The 23,462-nt window shown below is 47.0% G+C and overlaps 1 long non-coding RNA gene across 1 annotated transcript; it reads left to right on the forward strand.

Annotated features, from left to right (window-relative positions):
• The first annotated feature begins 3,312 nt into the window (after positions 1 to 3,312).
• Positions 3,313 to 23,355, forward strand: LOC132345155 (uncharacterized). Its single transcript, XR_009494296.1, has 4 exons — positions 3,313 to 3,609; positions 4,282 to 4,411; positions 16,371 to 16,577; positions 22,577 to 23,355. It is a non-coding gene; the product is annotated as an uncharacterized lncRNA (long non-coding RNA).
• Positions 23,356 to 23,462: the final 107 nt, after the last annotated feature.

Genomic DNA, 23,462 nt, shown 5'->3' on the forward strand with positions numbered 1-23,462 from the left:
TGGGAGATGAGTGTTTTAGTAACGGGCTTCCCAGGTGGCTCAGTGGTAAGGAACCCAATTGCAATGCAGGAGATGCAGGTTTGATCCCTGGGTCAGGAAGATCCCCTGGAGAAAGCCATGGCAACCCACTCCAGTATTCTTGCCTGGGAAATCCCATGGACAGAGGAGTCTGGCGGGCTAGAGTTCATGGGGTTGCAAAAAGTAAGGACACGACTGAGCGACTGAGCATGCATGTAGATTTTGATAACATTCTTTTAATTTCAGTTTTAAAATAATGTTGCTTAGTTTTAAAAATACATAAATATATTGAACTGTGTTGAATAGTGGCTCCTTACCCCCCAGTTTCATGTCCTTCCCAGAACCTCAGAAGGTGACCTTATTTGCAAACAGGGTCAAGGCAGATGTAGTTAGTCAAATTCAGATGAGGTCATTCTGGAACAGGGTGAGCCCTAATCCGATATGACTGGCATCCTCACAAGAGAAGAGAGGCAGAGACAGACACACACAGAGAGGCAGGAAAAGGCCGCGGTGAGAAGACAGACTGGGGGCTGGAATTCCTCGCCTGTAGACAAGGAACAGCCAGGGCTGCTAGCAACCACCGGGAGTCAGGAGGAGGGTGGGAAACCGGCTGTCCCTTGGGACCCCAGACGGGACAAACCCTGCAGGCTTCCTATGGAGCTTCAGCGGCCCTGTTTGTGATCATTTGTTAAGATGGCCTTCAGAAGCTAATACAGATCCCTGGTCCTCGAAGTAAGATTCTGTAAGCCTTGGCTTGGCCAAAACAAAAGACAATGAAAGAAGATCCACGCATTGGACCCCTCTGTGCTGTGTCTCATCCTCCTGACCCGTCTGCTTCCTGCTCCTGATCCTACAACCAGGCCTGCGAGGCCCCGATCACCTTTGTACCCTCCCAGTACCTCCCAGCCTCCATCCTAGGGGCTCCTGGTCCAAGCTGCCCAGTGGCCCGGCTCAGCACCAGATGCACATGTGTAGCCCTGAAGGAGGGAGGCTGGACTCAGTCAATAAATCCTTCCCCCTTTCTGCCATGGACATGTTGTCCTGAGATGTGGACTATGTAGCTTTCCAGAGAATGTTCTGTGGGACTGAACAATCCATCGTGCTTACTGGTCAGCGTCATAGCACATGTGGACCCTGGCTCTCTCCCTGCCTGGCTTTCTCTGGGGCCCCTCCCTTCCACCTTCCTGGGGTTACATTGCCTATTAAAGCAGGAGCACTAAGACTGTGGTTTGGGCTCTACTTTCTGGGGAACCAAGGATGAGAGGTTCCTTAACTGGCCCCACTGACATTTCAGAAACATATTCATAAAAATGAAAGTAGTAACACAAACATGGTAAGAATATTAAAGTATTTCAAAGTGGTAACCACAGTTTCTTATTATCTTTTCTGAAAAAAAAAAGTTCATATATGCTTCTATATACTTACGTAAATTGGCTCATGCTACACTTTTTTTTTTTTTCATTTATAATATATCATGGAAGGAATTCCCCTGGTGCTCTAATGGCTAAGACTCCAAGCTCCCAATGCAGAGGACCTGGGTTTGATTCCCAGTTGGGGAACCAGATCCCACATGCCACAGTTAAAGATCCTGTATGTGGCAGCTGATACTGGTGCAACCAAAAACAAAATGTATATAGAAAATCTTGGAGAACTTTCCATTTCAGCGCCCCCAGAGCTACCTGTTTTTTAATTCCAGCAAAGTGTTCCAATGTAGGCAATACGATATTTTATTTAACTTAGTCCCCTGATTGAAGCACATTTAAGCAGTTTCCAGCATTTTGCCATTTTAAACAATACTGAAGAGATCATCCTTGTAAATAGATCTTGGTGGACCTTGCAAGTATTTAACAGTGCAAACTCTGGGCAGTAGAATTTGTGGGCTGAGCCCAAGCAGAAGCTGGAGGGCAAGGGAGCCTGTGTTGTTCCAGTCCAGACAGATCCTCCTCCTGGGACCCTGCAGAAGACAAGGCCTGAACATAGACCTGGAGAGGCAGATAGAAAACTTCGAGTGGCCTTTAGGAACAAGCTTGGCTGTAAGCGACAGAAAACCAGACCGGCATATCTGAAGCAGAGAGGTCTGTTTCTCTCCTGCAGTGACAGGTTCAGGGGAGAGCTGCAGGATCTGGTGCGGCCCCTCCAGGATGTCACCCAGCTCCAAACTGCTCTGACCGCCTCCTCTGCCGTCCTCAGCGTCGGGCTTTGGTCTCAGGATTTTCATCTGGCTACTGGACCTGGTGTTAAAGCTGCAGGTGCAAGCTAGCATTTCTCTTGTTTCAAATCAGATAGATATTTGTTGAGTCCATCTTTGTGCAACTGAGTCCAGAAATGTCCATTACCCACCCCCCAGGAATTTGGAAAGACCCATAACCCTACATCCTCTCTAGGACAGATGCCTCATTGAAAAACGTGTCTGAGAGTCGCGTTCTGTAACTCCTTACTGACACTAAAATCAATCAGCTGTGTTTAGTAGGTGTAGGGTTCCGAAGCTCAGAATCTTCTTGCAAAGTCGTGGGTGGCAGGCTTGTGGCTCCAGCTCCTGGAGCGATGGCTTCATTTCCCAGATGACTGGCTGTGATCCTGTTGCTTTCCTGGAGATGCTGAACTTCCTGAGCGCTCTGGTCATTGGTTCTTTCAAATAAACCATAGCCACTTCAACTGCACAAACTTCAGTCCAGTATTCTCTGTGCAAGAGGCATCTAACTGGGTGTTGGCCTCTGTGGCTGACTCCTCTCAGGTGGGAGCGGTGGGCAGTGGAAGATCCAGGTGCAGTGGAGGATCCAGCTGCCTCACCCCCTCCCCAGGGCTCCGATGTGGCCGTAATCTAGATGAGGGCCGGAAGTCACCCTGGGAGCGAAGGTCAGGCCTTCTTCCGCACGCGGCTGATTGGGGAAAACAGGGAGGTGCCCGCAGCGCGTTCCCTTGAGTCCTTTCTGAATGACTGTCTCAGCCTTTTCTTTCCTGGGACGAACATTCGCAGACGACAAGACCAGCCTCGCTGCAAGAGAATCTAAGGACAGGAGCATTCCTGCCCTCCTAGCACTACAGGAGGGGAAGGCAACAGGGCGGGGCTACGAATGCCACGAGGGAACCAATCCACAGGGTCTGCTACAGTTAAAAAGCAACGTCAATGACCGGGACTTCCTGTCCCTAATGGGTAAATGCTAGGAGCATCCTCTTACTATTCCTTCTGGGGGGAAAAAAAACCCCACAAAACTTTAAGGCATATTAACACTTATTATATTCTAATAAATAATTCGTATAATACATATTATTATAATAAATTTCTATTTAAAAATTTATACAAACAGATCATGCTCTTTTGCATTTTGTGCTATTCATTTAATAATATATCTTTAAGTGCTTCCTATTTGCATATACAGGTGTGCTTTGTGGTATAGATGGATCACACATAAGTTGTCTAGCCAGCGCTGTGTTGCCAGATACCTTGCTGGTGGTCCAGGCTTTTATTGTGAAAATGAACATCCTGGTACAATTCTGATAACCGTGCCCAGCTGATCTTCCATAATATTGCATGAGGCTGCAGTTCCACCAACTGTGGACGAGAGCTCACCACTCTGCTGCCAGTGCCAGGTACTGTCAAGATCTTATATTTTTGTCAGGTTGGTAAGTGAGTATAAATATGTGTTATTTGTACCTCTTCAATAATAAGGGACTTCCTTGGTGGCTAAGTGGTAAAGAATCTGCCTGCAATGCAGGAGACATGGGTTCGATCCCTGGATTAGGAAGATGCCTTGGAGAGGAAAACCCACCCTGGTATTCTTGCCTGGAAAAATCCCAGGGACAGAGGAGCCTGAAGGGCTACAGTCCTTGGGGTTGTAAAAAAAAAGTCCAGCCTGACTGAGCAACAGAGCGTGCAATAATGGTTGAGGTTAAGCATTTTCTAGTGTGAGTGAAAAAAAAAAAAATGTTGCCTGCTACGCCAGTAAATAAGGATGTTGCGGCCATCACATTCCAGCTGCCCTGATGGTGAGCTGAGCCCCAAGGGAACTCAGGATGGAGACACAATGCCCGCCCTCTTGTCTCCGTGATGATGGCTGATCAAGCCACCAGCCACTGCAGCCACCCCCGAGGGTGCACCTTGAGGAGACATCAGATGAGAAAGAACAAAGAACCCTGGCCCCAGAGAGCTAAGGTGCAGATCAAAGGGATGAGTTCAGTGAGCCCAGACTTTTGCAACTTCCCATGCATAGAAAAGTGCTTAAATTCCTTAACTTGAGATGCTTGCTTTTCTTGAATTCACAGTAATCTTCTGAAGTTCCGACTGCCTCGTGTTTGTTGCAAAAGCTCCTCCCCATTCTGGCTCCTGCCTTGCCTCTGTGGAGCAGGACTTCAGAGCTACCTGAGAGGCTGCATCCTGGGCTATCGTCCTCAGGTTTGTCCACAAAAAAAACATGGTTCTTGACTTTCACGTTGTGTGTTTTTTCCCCAGTCTACACTAGACATTGTGCTCATGTATTTCCCCCTGCTGCTGCTGCTGCTGCTAAGTTGCTTCAGTCATGTCAAACTCTGTGCGACCCCATAGATGGCAGCCAACCAGGCTCCTCCATCCCTGGGATGCTCCAGGCAGGAGTACTGGAGTGGGTTGCCATTTCCTTCTCCATTGCATGCATGCATGCTAAGTTGCTTCAGTCGTGTCAAACTCTGTGCGACCCTATGGACAGCAGCCCACCAGGCTCCTCTGTCCATGGGATTCTCCCGGCAAGAATACTGGAGTGGGTTGCCATTTCCTTCTCCATGTATTTCCCCCACTAAATACCAATGCTAGAATGAAGCTCCGTGACAATGGGGATTTCTGCATTCTTTCAGTCATTGCTTTATTCCCAGAGCCTAGAAACGTGCTTAGCATATACTAGGCACTCTGTCAATATTTATTAGGTAAATGAACGGGAACTTTCCATACATATCCCTTGTGTATTTTCTTTTGCAATTTTCCCTTGTTCCTGTTCATATACCTGCCTTGCTCAGTTGCTCAGTGGTGTCCCACTCTTTGTGACCCTTTGGACTGTAGCCCGCCAGGCTCCTTTACCCATGGGATTTTTCAGGCAGGAATACTGGAGTGGATTGCCATTTCCTCCTCCAGGGGTTCTTCCCACACAAGGATTGAACCCGAGTCTCCTGTGTCTACTGGCACCCAACTCCATTCATGTTTAAATGACCAGAAGTTTTCTACTTCCATCTCAAACTTCTGAGCTCCTAAATAGTTAATTATCTATTTGACGGACAACTGCAAACCATAGGTGAGAGATGACTCGACTCAAAAAAGCTTAAACAACAATAGGATGTAGAGTCTCATAAAGAGAAGCTGTGAGCTGGGCTGACTCCAGGGTGGTCCATGCAGTGACTCCAGTGTCACCAAGAACCTGGGAGCGGCTCAGCGTTCTTTCCTGCTGTCCTCAGGGTACTGCCTGGCTCCCTCCAGGCATCAGACCCTTACACAGGAAGATCCAGAGGGAGAAAAGGGATGATTGTTTCATTGTGTCCCATTTAAGAGACAAGAAACTTTCCCCAGAAGCACCTTCAGCATGTTTCTCTCTCAGCATTGAGCCACATGCCTTAATCCCATCACCAAACGTAATTACTGTGATTCCCCCAGCTTATTTAGGATTCTCATTTTAAGAGGTAAATCGGGCCAGAATTTAGTGAAGACAAAACCAGAAGGGAAGAATGGGGTCTTTCTATTTATTTATTTTGGGCCTTGCTGAGTCTTCATCGCTTTGCATGGGCTTTTTCTAGTTGCAGCAAGTGGGGGGCTTCTCTTATTTTTATTTTTTAAATGTTTATTTTTATTTGGCTGTGCTGGGTCTTAGTTGCAGTATGTGGGATCTAGTTCCCTGACCACGGGGTGAACCTGGGCCCCCTGCATTGGGAGCGCAGAGTCTAAGCCACTGGCCCACCAGAGAATTCCTGGTGTTTCTCTTACTGCGGAGCACAGGCTCTAGGCAGGCACGGGCTTCAGGAGTTGGAGCACTTGGGTTCAATAGTTGTGGCGCATGGGCTTAATTGCTCCGGGGCATGTGGGATCTTCCCAGACCAGGGATCCAACCCAGTGCCCTGCATTGGCAGGCATATTGTTATCCACTGAGCCACCAGGGAAGTCCAAGGTCTTTTTAAAAAAATTAATTAATTTTGGCCGCGCTGGGTCTTCCTTGCTGCACACAGGCTTCCTCCAGCTGTATCAAGCAGCGGTCACTCTTGCTTGCGGTGCACGGGCTCTCACCGTGGTGGCTTCTTCTGTTGCAGAGCTCGGGCTGCAGAGTGCGGGCCTCAGCAGCTGCAGCTCGCAGGCCCTCGCGCGCAGGTCAGTGGTCGTGGCGTGGGGCATAGTTGCTCCAAGGCGTGTGGGTTTTCCTGGACCGGGCATCAAACCCACGTCCCCTGCACTGGCAGGCGGGTTCCTATCCACTGTACCACCAGAGAAGTCCAAAAATGAGGCCTTGAAGCCAGCAATGGTATAGTAAGGAGAAAGAAGGATGAAGGCTGGGTAGGAAATCTGTAGTGTCTTCTTCACCTCCAACCCAATGACCACATTACGGGGATTTTTTAAAATTATTTATTTTTAACTGAAGGATAATTGCTTTACTATATTGTTTCGGCTTCTACCAAACTGAAATGGATCAGCCATAGGTTTACACACCCATGTCCCTTCCCACTTGAACATCCCTCCCACCTCCCTTCCCATCCCACCCATTTTAGGGATTTTTAATGTCTCCTGAAGTGTGTGCTTCAATCTTCAGAACCACCTGTTCTGGTTACCTTTTGAGCACAGCAAACCACCTCAAAACTGGAGAGCTTCAGAGAGCAATTTATCATCATTATGTGTCCCTCAGATTGAAGTGACTTAGCAGCAGCAGCAGCAGCAGATTCCTATGCTGAAGTCCTCAGCCTCAGTACCTCAGAATGTGACCTGATTTGGAAATAAGGCCTTATAGACGTAATCGAGCTACACCAAGGTCATTAAAGCGGGCCCCCATCCAATACGACCGGTGTCCTGTTAAAAAGGGGTCACTGGGACACAGAGCTATGCAGAAGGACGGAAGAGCCAGAGTGAGAAGATGGTCACCTGTAGGCCAAGTAGAGACGGCTGGAGCAGATCCTCCCTCACAGCCTCAGGAGGGTTTGTGCTGCTGACGTCTTGGTTCAGACCCCTCGTTCCCAGAACTACTGCAAGACAAGACGTTTCTGTTGTATAAGCACCCAGTTTGCTAGCAGGAGCATCCCTCGTAAGCCAGCACAGCTGGCATCTCGCATGGCTGGTGGGCGGACTGGGCTCAGCAGGGTGGCTCTGCTCAGGATTGCTCAGGTAGCAGCTTGGGCTACAGTTGTCTGGGGCTGGTCTAAACCAGGGCTCTCACAGGAGGCTTGGCTGGGGCTGTCAGTGGAGTCTCCCGTGTGCTTCTCCATGGGACCTGGGCTTCTCACTCTACTATGACTGAATGCCAAAAACAATATCCTAAAAGGCAGGAGGTGGCAGTTGCCAGGCCAGCTAAAGTTTTTGCCCATAACTGGCACAGTGTCCCTTCCCCCCCATATTGCAATAGCTGAAGCAATCCCACTGCCCACCCAGGCTCGAGGGGGTAGAGAAGAAACAGATGTGAACAGTGCAGAAGAACACAGAACGGGAGATGCCACTGAGCTTCCACACATGCCTTTTAAGTTGCTTCAGTTCTGCCCGACTCTGCAACCCCGTCTATGTAGCCCGACTGTAGCCCGCCAGGCTCCTCTGTCCATGGGATTCCCCAGGAAGAATGCTGGACTGGGTTGCCATGCCCTCCTCCAGGGGCAACTGAGCTTATCTACAGAAAATATCACCTACCACCTGTTCAAGTCACAGCTGCAGCCTCAATCTTTGACTATTTGAGGCTCCACTTATTCTTCCAATCTTCTCTGCACTACAGTCAGAATATATATATATATATATATATATATATATATATATGGCATCTTCCCTGGTGGCTCAGAGGTTAAAGTGTCTGCCTCCAATGCGGGAGACCTGGGTTCGATCCCTGGGTCGGGAAGATCCCCTGGAGAAGGAAATGGTAACCCACTCCAGTATTCTTGCCTGGAGAATCCCACAGAGGAGAAGCCTGGTAGGCTACAGTCCATGGGGTCGCAAAGAGTCGGACACGACTGAGTGAATTCACTTACTCACTTACATATATATATATTTTGGCTGCACCTTGCAGCATGCAGGGTCTTAATTCTCTGATCAGGGGTTGAACCTTGGCCCTCAGTAATAAAAGCGCAGAGATCTAACCACTGGACCACCAGGGAATTCCAAATTAAAAAAAAAAAAAACCCTGATATTGTGGATCCTCAACCACAATCTGGGAGTCTTTCAGGCATGCTTCTATATTTTTGGCTTTCTTTCCAAGTGTTTTTCAATCCTCTTTTTGAACATGACAGGAAGGGAGCTGGGTGATGAAGACTAATGGGAACTCCAGCATGTTTCCCAAACCCTTTGCCTCACACCCCTGCTCAAAGCTACTACCGTTCCATCATTAATTAAAGGCTGTGGAGCAAAGGCTCACGGGCCATTGTTTGTTGCTGCTGCTGTGGTTTAACATTTATCTGAGTGTTTATAATGGGGTTGACACTTTCCAGGACCCTCACTGACAGATCTTGGCTTTGTTCTTACAGCAGTGTTTACAGCGTCAGGGGTAAACCCAAAGTGTCAGCCAATCCTAAATTATTTACTGTTGGCTTTGAAAGTGTTCTTCATAAATGCATCAGAATTGGAGTTGGTGTAAAGTTTGGGGACATCATGATATTTCAAACAGAATAGTGAACTCATTCCGTGGAGGGCTGATGCAGGAGGGCTCCGGAAACTGTTGAATTTCCCCCGTTTATCCCTTTGCTCTAGGCACCCCTCTGCTCCCGCTCTGGGGAACGCTGTCACTTATCATGCCCACGCAGGGTACCACTGTGTTTCTTCAGGTTTTCGTGGGACTGAAAAAAGTAATTTTCTCCTCATCTTCCTCTGGGCTATTGCTATCATATAAGAATATGAGCTCAACAGAGATGATAACACTTTAGCATTTTTAAGAAAGGATTACCATGTGGAGCTTTCCTGACTTTTATTGGATATATATTCTTTGCTATAATATCTATTTGGTTTTCAGAAAATTGATGGGTAATACTGTTAAACTGGCATAGTAAAAAAGGTTTCCCCAAGTTCTGAATTATAAAGCAGCCTTGGTAACTGGAATGAGAGAAGAAAGAGGAGATTGGAGACTTTCCGTTTTTACTTTGTACCTTGACAACTGCCTCAGTTTTTATGCAGTAAGCATGCCTTACTTTTGTAATCAAGACTTTTCGATTAAAAAAGAAAAATTCCAAAATTGTTGAGTAGTATTCTAGAAAAAAGATCATCTTAACTTCAAAGTGTTACCTATAATACTATTCTGTATGGTTGAGACTGTTTTGAAATAAAGACTATTTGCAGTTGATATTTTATAATCAAGAGTCAAATCTTAAAGCAGGTGTAGATCCTAAATAAAGCAGAACTTTTTTTTTTTTTTTAATTTGGCTGCGTGGCATACCTTGCAGGATCTTAGTTCCTGGACCAGGAATTGAACCTGAGCCTTTGGCAATGAAAGTTCAGGGTCCCAACCACTGGAACGCCAGGGAGTTTCCCAGAATCTCTTTCTTTTCGCATAGGATAATACTTTCTAGATACTATTGCTATGGATTAGAAGACAAGATTTTAAGCTATTAACTGGGATCTCCTCCACACTTTATTGTACCCCTTGTCTTTCTCTCAATTAGGGGAATATCTATCAATAAGTTTGCAGTAGTCTAAAGGAGAAAGTCCTGAGGATTATCTCAAAAGCTCCAGAAAAAGTATGTGAAAAAATTTAACATCCATTTGTGATTTTAAAAATAATTAAAATATTAAGAATAGGAAGAAACTTCCTTAACCTGGTACCAAAAATCTGTAGCAGATATTCTAGGTGATAGATAATTTTTACTTTTTTTTTTTTTTTGCTGCTGCACTGTGCAGTTTATAGGATCTTAGTTCCCTGACCAGGGGTTGAACCTGGGCCCCCAGCAGTGAAAGCACAGAGTCCTAACCACTGGACTGCCAGGGAATTCTCTAGGCGTATTCCTTTAGGGGAACATGACAAGGATCCAAGCTGTCCATTGTCTCCAGCACTAGACATAGTATTGGAGACCCTGGCCAACACAACAGAAGTGGAACTGGATGAAAGAGTTATCAGAAGAGGAAGAGGAGTGTCAGGATTGTCACTATTTGAGATGATGCAGTCACCTATTAAAAAGCCAGCAAAATCAACAAGCTATTGGAACTAATGAGAAATTCAGCAATGATGCCAGGTTCAAGAATGACTTATGAAAAAAATCAGTGTCTCTAGCAATCTAGGTCCATCCAGAGCCAGAAACCACACAATAACTTCAGCTGGGAAAGTTTCATGTAAAGGATAAGTCAAGATAGGTGAGTAAATTGTCAAGATGGGAGGAAAGTTCTAGAAGAAGTCTGAAAGCAGCAGTCCCCAACCTTTTGTGGCATCAAGGACTGATTTCGTGGAAGACAATTTTCCCAGGCACCAGGGGTGGTTCAGGATAATTCAAGCATCTTTCATTTATTTTGCACTTCAATGCTGCCACTGATCTGACAGGAGGTACCAGTCCGCAGCCCGGAGGTGGGGGACCCTGCCCCTAAAGGACCAACTTGGAAGAGGGCCTCGGAATTCGTTGAAGAAGGTGTGGTTGTAACCCACTTGACCGCGAGAAGTTCTGGGAGCGTCTGGGCCAGGTCTAGTCACAGCCTCCAGGCAAGGAGAAGAGACCTTGGTGGGCATGGCAGCCACTGGTGGAGGGTGAGTGCACAGATGGGCACAGAAGGGGCGCACTGGGTGATCTGGGGGTGCTGCTGCAAGCACGAAGCCCAGAGTGCCTGCTGTCGTGTCAGGAGGGCTCTGGGAAGCGATCTCCAGGATGCAGGCAAGTGGGGCTGGTGTTCGGGTGTCCAGAGAGCCTGCTGTGAGCACTGCTGTACCCAGGGGCTGGGGAATTCGGGGGTCTCTCTCTGGACCCTGAGGATGTAGAGAGCTGGGAGTCCAGAGAAGCCAAGACAGAGTTTTGACAGAGTGCTGGGGGCAGGTGTGTGTGTGTGTGGCAGGGGGAGCCAGCCCCCAGAGCCAGACTTGCAGGGATCTGCAGAGTCCCTCCCTGACCAGAGCTCATGGGTGAGACAACTGCCCGAGGCTGAGGGGAGGACTCCCTGAAAGGAGCAGGCAGAGGAATCCTGGCCCAGTAATAGGCGGTGTTCCCCCCAGTGGTGGAAAAAAACCTCATGCCCGCGGGGCATCAGATAGAGAAGCCAGAGACTGCCTCAGAAGCAGAGAAAAATCTGCCCGAGGCTACGGGCTGCTCTGGTCCTATCTGATAAAGCCCCAGGGAGGATCAAACCATTCCCCAGTAACTGACCTGTGTCCCAGAAGATAAGCATATTACAAAAAAAAAAAAAAGAATATCCAGCACCAAGAAGGTAAACTCCAAAACGTTTAGCCTGTAATAAAGAATTACCAGGCATACAAAGAACAGGATAAAATGGCCAGGAGTGAGGGAAAATCACCGCCCGTGACAACACGGATGCCAGTAGACAAGCAGGTTACAACAGCTACTGCAACAGAATCTGTATGCACCAGAAGGCTGAGGACAGCAAAAGCATTGTTAGGAGAGACAGAAAAGAAGTTTAAAAAGACTCAAAGGTGGAGAGATAGAAGCTACAACATCTCTGATGAAAAGCACACTGGAAAGAATGAACAGCGTAGACACTACCGGAGAAAAGATGAGTGAACTTGAAGACAATAGAAACAATCCAAGTAAGACCCAAAGAGTAAGGAGTCTTTAAGAAATGAACAGAACATCAATAACCTGGACAACTTCAAGTGGCCTAACATACCTGGAAGTGTAATTCCCAAATAGAGGGAAGAGAGGAAGGGACAACAAGAAAATTTGAAGAAATAATGGCTCCCAATTTTCTGAATTTGATGAAAACTCTAATCCTACAGCTCCGAGAAGCACGATGAACCCCAAGCCAAAGAAACAAAAAACATTCTCATGAATCTGGGCGCTGCTGAAGAACAGAGCGTATGTGCACACTCAGTCGTGTCCGACTCTAGCCCACCAGGCTCCTCTGTCCACGGGACTCTCCAGGCAAGAGTACTGCAGTGGGTTGCCATGCCCTCCTCCCGGGGATCTTCCCCACCCAGGGATTGAGCCTGCGTATCCTGTGTCTCCGGCACTGGCAGGGGGATTCCTTACCACTGAGCCAGCTGGGAAGCCTGAAGCACTGGGGCCCCTGATAATAAAGATGCATACAACTAGTGTAAAGACGGAGTTCCCTGGTGGCCCAGTGACTGGGACTCTGGGCTCCCAATGTGGGGGCCCAGGTGTGATCCCTGGTCAGGGAACTAGATCCCACATGCCACAACGAAGACCCAGAACAGTGCCACTATCCAGCCCCCTCCAAAAAAAAAAAAAAAAAACTAGCATAAAAGAGAAATTTGAAAAACTGTGAGAGGTGATGACATGGTATGTCGAAAGGTACAAACGTAAGAATGACAGCTGACGTCTTGTCAGAATTTCATGGTATGTTTAAGGTCAGCAGAAATACATACAGTGATGATAACAAAGGTCAGTGCTCTACAGCTCTCTTTGTATATAGCACTGCGGTGGCATTTTACAGATATAATCTAAATGAGTTCTTCCCAATATCTGCATTCCTATCCTTTTTCTTTTTTTCAAAACAACTTTTTGTTGAAGTATAGTTGATTTACAAAATTGTGTTAGTTTCAGTTGTACAGCAGTGTTCAGTTACACATACTTACATATATCTATTCTTTTTCAGATTCTTTCCACTATAGGTTATTACAAGACGTTGATTATACTTCTGTGTGCTAGACAGTAGGGCCTTGTTGTTTATCTATTTTATATAGAGTAGTGTGTAGGAAAAACATAAAAGAAACTAAAAAAGACTCAAATCCAAACTCCTAATTCATCCTTCCTACCCCATCCCACCCCTCTCTTTTTTGGCAACAGTATCCCTGACTTTTTGCTGGACACAGGGTTGTGAAACTAACATTGCTTAGCTCCTCTTTTTTAAAAAAAAAAAAAAAAAAGCCACACCATGTGGCTTGCTGGGTCTTAGTTCCCTGACCAGGGATTGAACCCATACCCTGAGCAGTGAAAGAACGGAGTCCTAACACCAGGGAATTCCCAGCTCAGCTCCTCTTACAGCTAGTGTATGCAGCTTCTAGAAACTTCCTTGCTTCTAACCAGCTGGCAGAGGAGAAGGCAGGAGCTGAAGCAGCCAGCGCGGGCACACGAGGCCAACTTGGTGATGCTCAGCAGAGAAACTGGTAGAAGTCTGTGTCCCAAACACCACACCTGCCTTAGCCGCCTACCTGGCCTTCTACCTGAGAGAGAAATAAACCTCTATCTACTGTTGGGGGTGCTTACTCCCTTGCAGCTGACCCTCACCCTCCCTGCTACAAGCAGGTGTCTTTATCTCTACTTTCCTGACACATTCATCAAGTTCCTAATCCGTGGAAAAGCTCAGCCTGTCTCTAAAACCCTTGATATTTTTCAGTAAATTACCCTGCTCACCATGAATGTTTAGAAAAACGGCAGCTGTACTATTACAGGATTGGCAAAGGAGACTAAATCAAAATAAAATCATCACTAGGAACTTGAACTGAAACTCTCGGATAAATAAATACTGAGGAACATCTAAAGACTTAAAGCTTTTAAAGGGAATGTTTACAGTGGAAGAATGACATAAACCCAATTTTTAAAAAATCAGAAGACAGAGAAACACACCCTAAGGGACCAACGTTGTAATTTCCAGGAGTGTTCTTGTCCTCTGTGGCCTGGCGGTTCACATACACGCCGAGTCTGTGGCAGGTTAGGGGGAAACACCAGCCGCTCACAACTCCGGCGTTACGATGAAGTCAGGAATCCCACCCTAACGGCGCATTTGCCCTTACCATTTGTACGGAGAGCTGAGGCTGGGTGACGGCCAAGGCCAAGGGGCAGCGCGCAGCTGGCCTCCTCCTGGGCAGCGGCTCTGACGCGTTTAGTGTCCACAGTGTCTCACCTGGAGCCCAGCTTCCTTTTAAAGGGCTCCCGGGTGGTGGGTCTCTCCAGATCCAGGTAGACAGACGACCCCTTCCCCACTTCCCCTGTAGACATCAATAGGGTTTTAGTGCTCGCCTGCTTTGACAGACATGGTGGTTTGACCTGTCAGAATCAATGAGAAAACTCATCTCCGTGATGGATGTCATCTTTTGTCACTGGGGGGCATCCGTATCAGTGGGAGGGGGCTGTATGAGGCCCCAGGGGGACCCTGAATAGACATGGCCCCTAACCTTTTGGGGCTTCCCTCGTAGCTCAGTCGGTAAAAGCATCTACCTGCAATGCGGGAGGTCTGGGTTCAATCCCTGGGCCCAGAAAATGCCCTGGAGGAGGACATGGCAACCCACTCCAGTCTTCTTGCCTGGAGAACCCCATGGACAGCGGAGCCTCGCAGTCTACAGTTCATGGGATCGCAAGAGTTGGACATGACTTAGTGCTCTTTCTTCCTTTCTTTCTAACCTTTCTATGCCAGGACAGGAAAAAGGCCTGCAAGACACGTGACTCCACGCAGAACACACGGAGTTGAATAATTACTATGACAGCTAACTCTCATCGTGCCATACTGTGTGCCAGGGCCGGTTCTCAGCAGGACTGGCTGCATGATTCTCGGGGTCCAGCACAGAGTGAAAGTATGGAGCCCCTTGCTCAACCAGCAGGGAAAGCGCCATGAAAGGCACTGACACACTGAGCGTGGTTGCTTTCTTGTGTGCTCAGCCTGTCCTGCTGATTTCCGTTTTCTATCTAAGATCGTTCTCCTGAGGCGGGGTAGACCCTCCAGTGCCCAGGAGCCCTGTCCTGACTGTTAGTGTCCACGTCCACTTCTCCCAGCAGCTGAATCCCCTTCCAGCAGCTGCCAAACCAAAGCACCGCCCTGGCTGGGGACAGGGCAGCTATACCCAATCCCTGGCAGACAGGTGACCCCCCAGGGCTTCGCAGCCTTGGCGCCTGGACACGCTGGGCACCTGGGTCAGGAGTGGGCCCTGGTCCCAGACATGGTGGGGCACACACCCTGGCTGCTGGGGGGCACTGGGGCAGGGGCTTGGGAGCCTTCCCTAGGAAGACAGGCCGGCTGCAACCACCACGGAGGGCAGCCCTGGCCTTGTTCCTGTCCCGTGAGACTTCACTGACAAAACAGAAATTCCAGCCCTGTGGGAACTCCCTGGCGGTCCAGTGGTGAGGACTTTGAGCTTTCAATGCCAACGGTCTAGGTTCAATCCCTCGTCAGGGAACTAAGTACAAGTCGTGCAGCCTGGCCACCAGAAACTTTTTTTTTAATTAAAAAAGAAATTGTGAAGATGAAATTACTAAGAATTTCAAAAAGATGACCCAGAGCATTCACCCTGAGTGTGGAGGCCGTTTACAGCCAGGGGCCTCGTATCACTGCCCTTGTGCGCCTCTGCAGCCAGCCTTTTGTGGGATTGGTTCTCTAATCTTCACAGTGAGGCTGTGAAATCAGGTGTTATTATCGTCTCCATTTTACAGATAAGGAAATTGAGGCAGACGGGGAGTAAGAAGCCCGCCCCAGGGGGCGGAGTGGGGTCCAACCCAGGCCGGAAGCTGAGCCTATATCCCTACCATCCTCCATTCAGCTGCTCTTAAAAGTGTGTGCTGACCCTCTTGAGTCTCCCTCCCCGTGCACCCCTACCCCGCCCCATCCAATCCCACCCCTTTAGGTTATTACAGAGCCCTAGTTTGAATTCCCTGAGCTTCAAGAGGGAGGGAACACATGTATACCTATGGTTCATTCATGTTGATGTATGACAGAAATCAAACCAATATTGTAAAGCAATCATCAATCAATTAAAAATAAATAAACATTAAAAAAAAAAAAAAGCATGTGCACAAGAGATAGAAGTTCAGAAAGCAAAAGTCACTCAGTCGTGTCTATTTGCGACCCCAAGGACTATACAGTCCATGGAATTTTCCAGGCCAGAAGACTGGAGTGGGTAGCCTTTCCCTTTTCCAGGGGATCTTCCCAACCCAGGGATCAAACCCAGGGCTCCCGCATTGCAGGAGGATTCTTTACCAGCTGAGCCACCAGGAAAGCCCAGAAATTCGGAACAGGCAGCCAAAACATTTATGCCTCATTCTCGTCCAGCTGGCACTCTGTCCCCACTGCAGTTTCTTTGTTTCTTGTTCTCCCTGCCTAAAACAACTAAAAAAAATGTCTCCAGGTCCTTCCCTGGTGGTGCAGTGGTTGAGAATTCACCTTCCAATGCAGCAGTGGAGGTTCTGATCCCTGGTCGGGGAACGGCGATCCCACGTGCCGCAGAGCTACTGAGCAGGCAGGCTTCAACTGCTGACCCCACGCCACGACTGGAGAGTCCGTGCACGACAACGAAAGATCCCACATGACACAGCTCAGACCTGATACACTCAAGGTAATAAATTAAAAAAATTTTTTTCAATGAAGCAGAAACAGAAACATCAAAACCATGTGAGGTATCAGTTTAGGAGGCCCAGGGCTTCTGTCCCGGCCTGTGGGGTTAACTGAAACCGGACGGGCTGGTTTGGAGCCTGCCCCCGCTTCTGCCTTCCTAATTAGCTTGGAAGCACACCGCGTTCCTTCTGCGGGTTCGTAGCCTGGCATGAGGTGAAGATCCTGGTCACCTGTGCGAAAGGAGAGCTCTGTGGGCAGGTGCGAGAGTCAGCCAAGAATCTTCCAGAGCTTTACAGCACCTCCCTCCAGAGCCCACCCCTCCTCACTTGCTTCTAGCTGATTTCACCCAAAGCAGGTTGGCTCTTTGAAAATACAGCCTCAAAAGGATTGCCGACTCCCCCAGGGCCCATATGCGTTTCCAGGGTCACTGCAGTTATCAGTGAGAAGCGAGTTCAGAGAGTCGTCTCAGTGACGTAGACATAACCTGTGATCTGCTGATAATTTTAAATAAATAGCTCTCTGGAATGCTTTCTTTTCTTTTCTTTTTTGCCACCCCATGAGACTTGTGGCATCTTAGTTCGCTGACCAGGGCAGTGAAAGTCCTGATGACTGGATTGTGAGGGAACTCCCTGGAATGCATTTTTTTTTCTTTCTGATTTGTAGTCTTTGATTTCGTTTTTCTTTTTTTAAGGCTTCCTTTGCTCTTTTTATTTTAAAAGTTTTGTTTGTTTATTTTGGCTGTGTTGGGCCTCTGTATCTGCGCAGGCTTTTCTGTGACCCGTGGCGAGTGAGGCTGCTCTCCCGTTGTGGTGCGTGGCCTCCTCGTTGCGGTGGCTTCTCCTGTTGCAGATCACGGGCTCTAGGGGCTTGGGCTTCAGGAGTTGTGGCTTCTGGGCTTTAGAGCACAGGCTCAGTAGCCGTGGTGCATGGGCTTAGTTGCTCTGCAGCCTATGGGATCTTCCCAGACCAGGGGTTAAATCCATATCCCCTGCATTGGCACTTGGGATTTTTATCCACTGAGCAACCAAGGGAGCCCTCTTTGATGATTTCTGAGGTGTAAACCCCACACGCCATGGCTGATTTCTGGCTACTAGGATGATACCCTCTGCTTGCAGAACACTTAACCCTGTACCGGTTTGCTCGTGCAGGCTGCTGGGGTGAGCAGTACACCCCCAGCACGACCCCAGGCACAGCGTTTGCCTCAGGTGAGTGTCCTTATCGTAATAAGGGGGACAAGGAAAAGGAGCCATGGTTTAGTAACACTGAGTTTACACTTAACTAAGACTCCAACTCTGATTCAGGGAAAGATTGAGGGCAGGAGGAGAAGGGGGTGACAGAGGATGAGATGGTTGGATGGTGTCACTGAGTTTGAGCAAACTCAGGGAGATGGGCTTCCCTTGTAGCTCAGCTGGTAAAGAATCTGCCTGCAATGCAGAGTCCCCGGTTTGATTCCTGGGTTGAGAAGACCCCCTGGAGAAGGGATAGGCTACCCACTCCAGTATTCTTGGGCTTCCCTGTGGCTCAGCTGGTAAAGAATCCGCCTGCAATGCAGGACACCTGGATTGGAAAGATCTCCTGGAGAAGGGAAAGGCTACCCACTTCAGTATTCTGGTCTGGAGAATCCCAGGAACTATACAGTCCATGGGGTTGCAAAGAGTCGGACACGACTGAGTGACTTTCAAAAAACTAAGATCATGGCATCCGGTCCCATCACTTCATGGCAAATAGATGGAGAAACAGTGGAAACAGTGGCAGACTTTATTTCTTTGGGCTCCAAAAAATCACTGCAGATGGTGACTGCAGCCCTGAAATTAAAAGACATTTACTCCTTGGAACGAAAGCTATGACCAACCTAGACAGCATATTAAAAAGCAGAGACATTGCTTTGTCAACAAAGGTCCGTCTAGTCAAGGCTATGGTTTTTCCAGTAGTCATGTGAGGGTTGGACTATAAAGAAAGCTGAGTACCGAAGAATTGATGCTTTTGAACTGTGATGTTGGAGAAGACTCTTGAGAGTCCCTTGGACTGCAAGGAGATCCAACCAGTCCATCCTAAAGGAGATCAATCCTGGGTGTTCATTGGAAGGACTGATGTTGAAGCTGAAGCTCCAGTACTTTGGCCACCTGATGCGAAGAGCTGACTCATTTGAAAAGACCCTGATGCTGGGAAAGATTGAGGGCAGGAGGAGAAGGGGACAAGAGGATGAGATGGTTGGATGGCATCACCGACTCAATGGACATGAGTTTGGGTAAACTCTGGGAGTTGGTGATGGACAGGGAGGCCTGGTGCGCTGCAGTCCACGGGGTCGCAAAGAGTTGGACCACTGAGAGACTGAACAACAAGATTTTGACACAGAGGAGTTTGCTGCAGGTGCCCAGCAAAGACCCAGACTTCAGACAGGAGAGACACTGAAGGCGTCCAGCTGTGATCGCACTGGGTGAGCTTGGCTTGGAGGTGCCTGAGGTTGGCCACTGCGAGGGCCACAGTCTTAAGGAAGGGAAGACCCTGAGAACAGGAGGCAGTGGTGACTGGATGCCTAACTGTGTGATTTGAAAGGGGTGGAGCAGGTCCCGGGGCACGGATGTCACCTGGGGACCTCTAGGCATGAGCAGAGGCAGTCACTGTGGGGAGGATGGTAAGGAGAACCAAGTGACAGGTGATTTAACCGTAGAAAAAGTGTAACAGTGAAGGAAGGCAGTAGTCCCTCCTTTGCATTAAAATCCCGTTTACTGTTAACTGGATTTCTCTCGAGTCTCCCTCCCATTGCCCCTCCCCGACACCAACACCAGTCATCCTTCCAGGATTTATTGTGCATCCTCAGAGTGCTGCCTTTGGTTCACGCCCTGGCCTTACTCACTCTTGGAAGGAGTTCCCATTAGGGCGATGTCTCTACCAAACATCTCTGTATAGAGTTTGGGAGTTGAAGGGCCCTGTTTGACTGGCTCTCTTCTATATGCCTTTGGATAGACTTTTTTTGTTTTTGTTTTTGGATAGACTTTTAATGGGCGTGTATCTTCCTGTGGGGAGTAACATGTGTGGCTGATTTCATCCCTTTTTCTAATCTGGCCAGTGTGGAGGACAGGGCAAGGTTCTCATCACACTTCTAGTAACATTAGCAATGAAGAGAGAGGAAAAGTATGAAACTATTTATTCAAAAGGAAAATGTGCATAAATAAGGACTCCCAGGTGGCACGACTGGTAAAGAACCCACCTGCCAAGGTAGGAAACCTATGAGACAGTTGGTTCGACCCCTGGGTTGGGAAGATTCCCCTGGAGGAGGGTATGGCAACCCACTCCAGTATTCCTGCCTGGAGAATCCCCATGGACAGAGGAGCCTGGTGGGCTACAGTCCATGGGGTCCCACAGAGTTGGGAAGCGACTTAGCACACACGCACGTGCATGAATAAAAACTTCATTAAATAACATTCGCTTATGGGAAATGTGTACAACATTCTTGTTGCTACTTAAAAATAGAATGATGAAGGATGATTTGGTGGGAGTAGTTGTTTGGGGGGGAAAATCAATTTAATATCACTTTGCTTTCAATTTCTGCTGCCAAGAAAGCTCATGCTGCATCTTCTGATTCAAACGTAAGTGTCTCCAGAAACCTTTGGATCCCGCATTACACAGCCCCATCTGGTTTACCCTCTCTGGATTAGCATTTCCGCTTAATTCACTTATGAATTTCCTGACATTCAATTGATTTCCCCCAACTTGTTATCTAAGATCACAACTGGCATCTTTTAGATTTGGATTCAACTTAGAAAATAATTTTTAGCTATAAAAAAGCCTTTTTAGTAGTAAGGAGCCTGCAGATAAGTACGATGTAAATCATAGTGATGCACATGTACATAGCCATGTACAAGGATGTTCACTGCAGCATTTGCTTACAATAACAACAATTGGAAACAGATGTCTATGAATCAAAGGGTTTAGTTAGAGCAGTAGTATCTATCAGCCCATCAGGTCCTGATATGAAAGGCTGTTTATGATATATTAAGTGGAAAAAGCAAGTTGAAAGATCAGTATGCAGATAATTTTGTGTATAGGAAAAAAGCTAAACTCTACATGTGGGGACACAGAAAGTGGATGGCAAGTCACCCTCGGTAAGGATGCTACTACCTCTGGGGTGGGGATAGGGCAAAGGGGAGGAACAGAAGGGACAGCCTTTTTTTTTTTTTCTGTAGGCTTGTGTTGGTTTGAATCGCCTACAATAATAATGGGTGGACCACGGCTGACTCATGTTGATGCTTGGCAGAAACCAACACAATTCTGTAAAGCAGTTATCCTTCAATTAAAAAGTAAATAAATTATAAAAAAAGAATGGGTGAATTTATGTTATCTTGAATTAAAAATTTCAAACCAAAGCAAAAATTCTTGTTACCAAGTACATATAATAATTAAAAAAAAAAAAATACAGAGGGTCATCAGGAATTTTGAAGATTTTCTTCTTGTCCCTACTTTGGATAACTTCATATCTATACTTAAGGCAAAATAAAAAGGAAAGATATTTAAAATATATATGAGAGGATGTTATCAAAGTTGAAGGTAACCAGTGTATAACTGTGTGTCTAATAAACATATAGATTACAGTTTTAGGTGGAATTCAGGACAGAGGCAAATATTTGTGTGTGTAAAATTTTGTTTTCTTTTTGGGGAGGACATTGTCCTAATGATGATGATAAATTGTCATTACTGTGTGGCAAGTAATGTCTTAAATAATTTTTCTTTTACTACCTAATTTAATCTTAGCAACCACCCACTCAGAAAGATTCTGTAGTTGCTCCAATTTTACAGATGAGGAAATGAAGGGAGAGAGAGTGAAGGAACTTGACCAAGCTCACACAGCTTGTAAGGGGTAAAGTTGAGATTCACACCCAGGCAGGAGGGATCCAGAGTCTAAACAGCCTAATCGTTCCCTTAAAATTTCAAAGTCAAATAAATACCTGCTGGAAGCAACCTAAATATCCATCAACAGCTGAATGTAAAGAAGATGTAGGAGACATATACAATGAAGTATAACTCGGCTATTAAAAAGAATGAGACAACGCCATCTGCAGCAACATGGGTGGGCCTAGAGATTCTCATACTAAGTGAAATAAGCCAGACACAGACAAGTAGTGCATAACACTGCTTACAAGTGGAATAAAAAAAAAGGATACAAATAAATTTATATACAAAATAGAAATAAATCCACCACAGAGCTAGAAAACAAACTTATGGTTCAGTTCAGTTCAGTTCAGTAGCTCAGTTGTGTCCAACTCTTTGCGACCCATTGAATCGCAGCACGCCAGGCCTCCCTGTCCATCACCAACTCCCGGAGTTCACTCAGACTCACGTCCATCGAGTCGGTGATGCCATCCAGCCATCTCATCCTCTGTTGTCCCCTCCTCCTCCTGCCCCCAATCCCTCCCAGCATCAGGGCCTTTTCCAATGAGTTAACCCTTCACATGCTGCTACTGCTAAGTCACTTCAGTCGTGTCCGACTCTGTGTGACCCCATAGATGGCAACCCACCAGGCTCCCCTGTCCCTGGGATTCTCCAGGCAAGAACACTGGAGTGGGTTGCCATTTCCTTCTCCAATGCATGAAAGTCAAAAGTGAAAAGTGAAAGTGAAGTCGCTCAGTCATGTCCGACCCTCAGCGACCCCATGGATTGCAGCCTTCCAGGCTCCTCCGTCCATGGGATTTTCCAGGTAGGAGTACTGGAGTGGGGTGCCATTACCTTCTCTGACCCTTCACATGAGGTGGCCAAAATATTGGAGTTTCAGCTTCAGCATCAGTCCTTCCAATGAACACCCAGGACTGATCTCCTTTAGGATGGACTGGTTACCAAAGCGGAAATTGAAGGACGGGTAAATTAGGAGTTTGGGATTAATAGACATAAATTACTATATATAAAATAGGTAAGTAACAAGAACCTACTGTATATCCCAGGGAACTGTACTCAATATTTTGTAATAATCTATATTGCCACCCTGCTTATTTAACTTATATGCAGAGTACATCGTGAGAAACGCTGGGCTAGAAGAAGCACAAGCTGGAATCAAGATTGCTGGGAGAAATATCGATAACCTCAGATATGCAGATGACACCACCCTTATGGCAGAAAGTGAAGAAGAACTAAAAAGCCTTGATGAAAGTGAAAGAGGAGAGTGAAAAGGTTGGCTTAAAGCTCAACATTCAGAAAACTAAGATCATAACCCTGTATGCGAGACAGCAAAAGAGACACAGATGTGTAGAACAGTTTTTTGGACTCTGTGGGAGAGGGAGAGGGTGGGATGATTTGGGAGAACGGCATTGAAACATGTATATTATCATATGTGAAATGGATCACCAGTCCAGGTTCGATGCACGAGACAGGTTGCTTGGGGCTGGTGCATTGGGACGACCCAGAAGGATGGGATGGGGAGGGAGGTGGGAGGGGGGTTCAGGATGGGGAACACACCCGTGGTGGATTCATGTCAATGTATGGCAAAACCACTACAATATTGTAAAGTAATTAGCCTCCAATTAAAATAAATAAATGTTAAAAAAAAAAAAAAAAGAAAAAAAAAGGATAACCAACAAGGACCTACTGTATAGCACATGGAACTCTGCTCAATGTCTCATGGCAGTCTGGATGGGAGAGGGGTTTGGGGGGAGAATGAATATATGTATATGTATGGCTGAGTCCCTTTGCTGTTCACCTGAAACTATCACAATATTGTCTGTTAATATGCTATACCCCAATACAAAATAAAAGGTTTTTTTTTTTTTTTAAAAAAAAAAGAAAACTAAGATCATGGCATCCAGTCCCATCACTTCATGGCAAATAGATGCGGAAACAGTGGAAACACTGTCAGACTTTATTTTCTTGGGCTCCAAAATCATTGCAGATGGTGATT

This window comes from Bos taurus, chromosome 4 (genome assembly GCF_002263795.3).
Source record: "Bos taurus isolate L1 Dominette 01449 registration number 42190680 breed Hereford chromosome 4, ARS-UCD2.0, whole genome shotgun sequence".
NCBI classification, from domain to species: Eukaryota; Metazoa; Chordata; class Mammalia; order Artiodactyla; family Bovidae; genus Bos; species Bos taurus.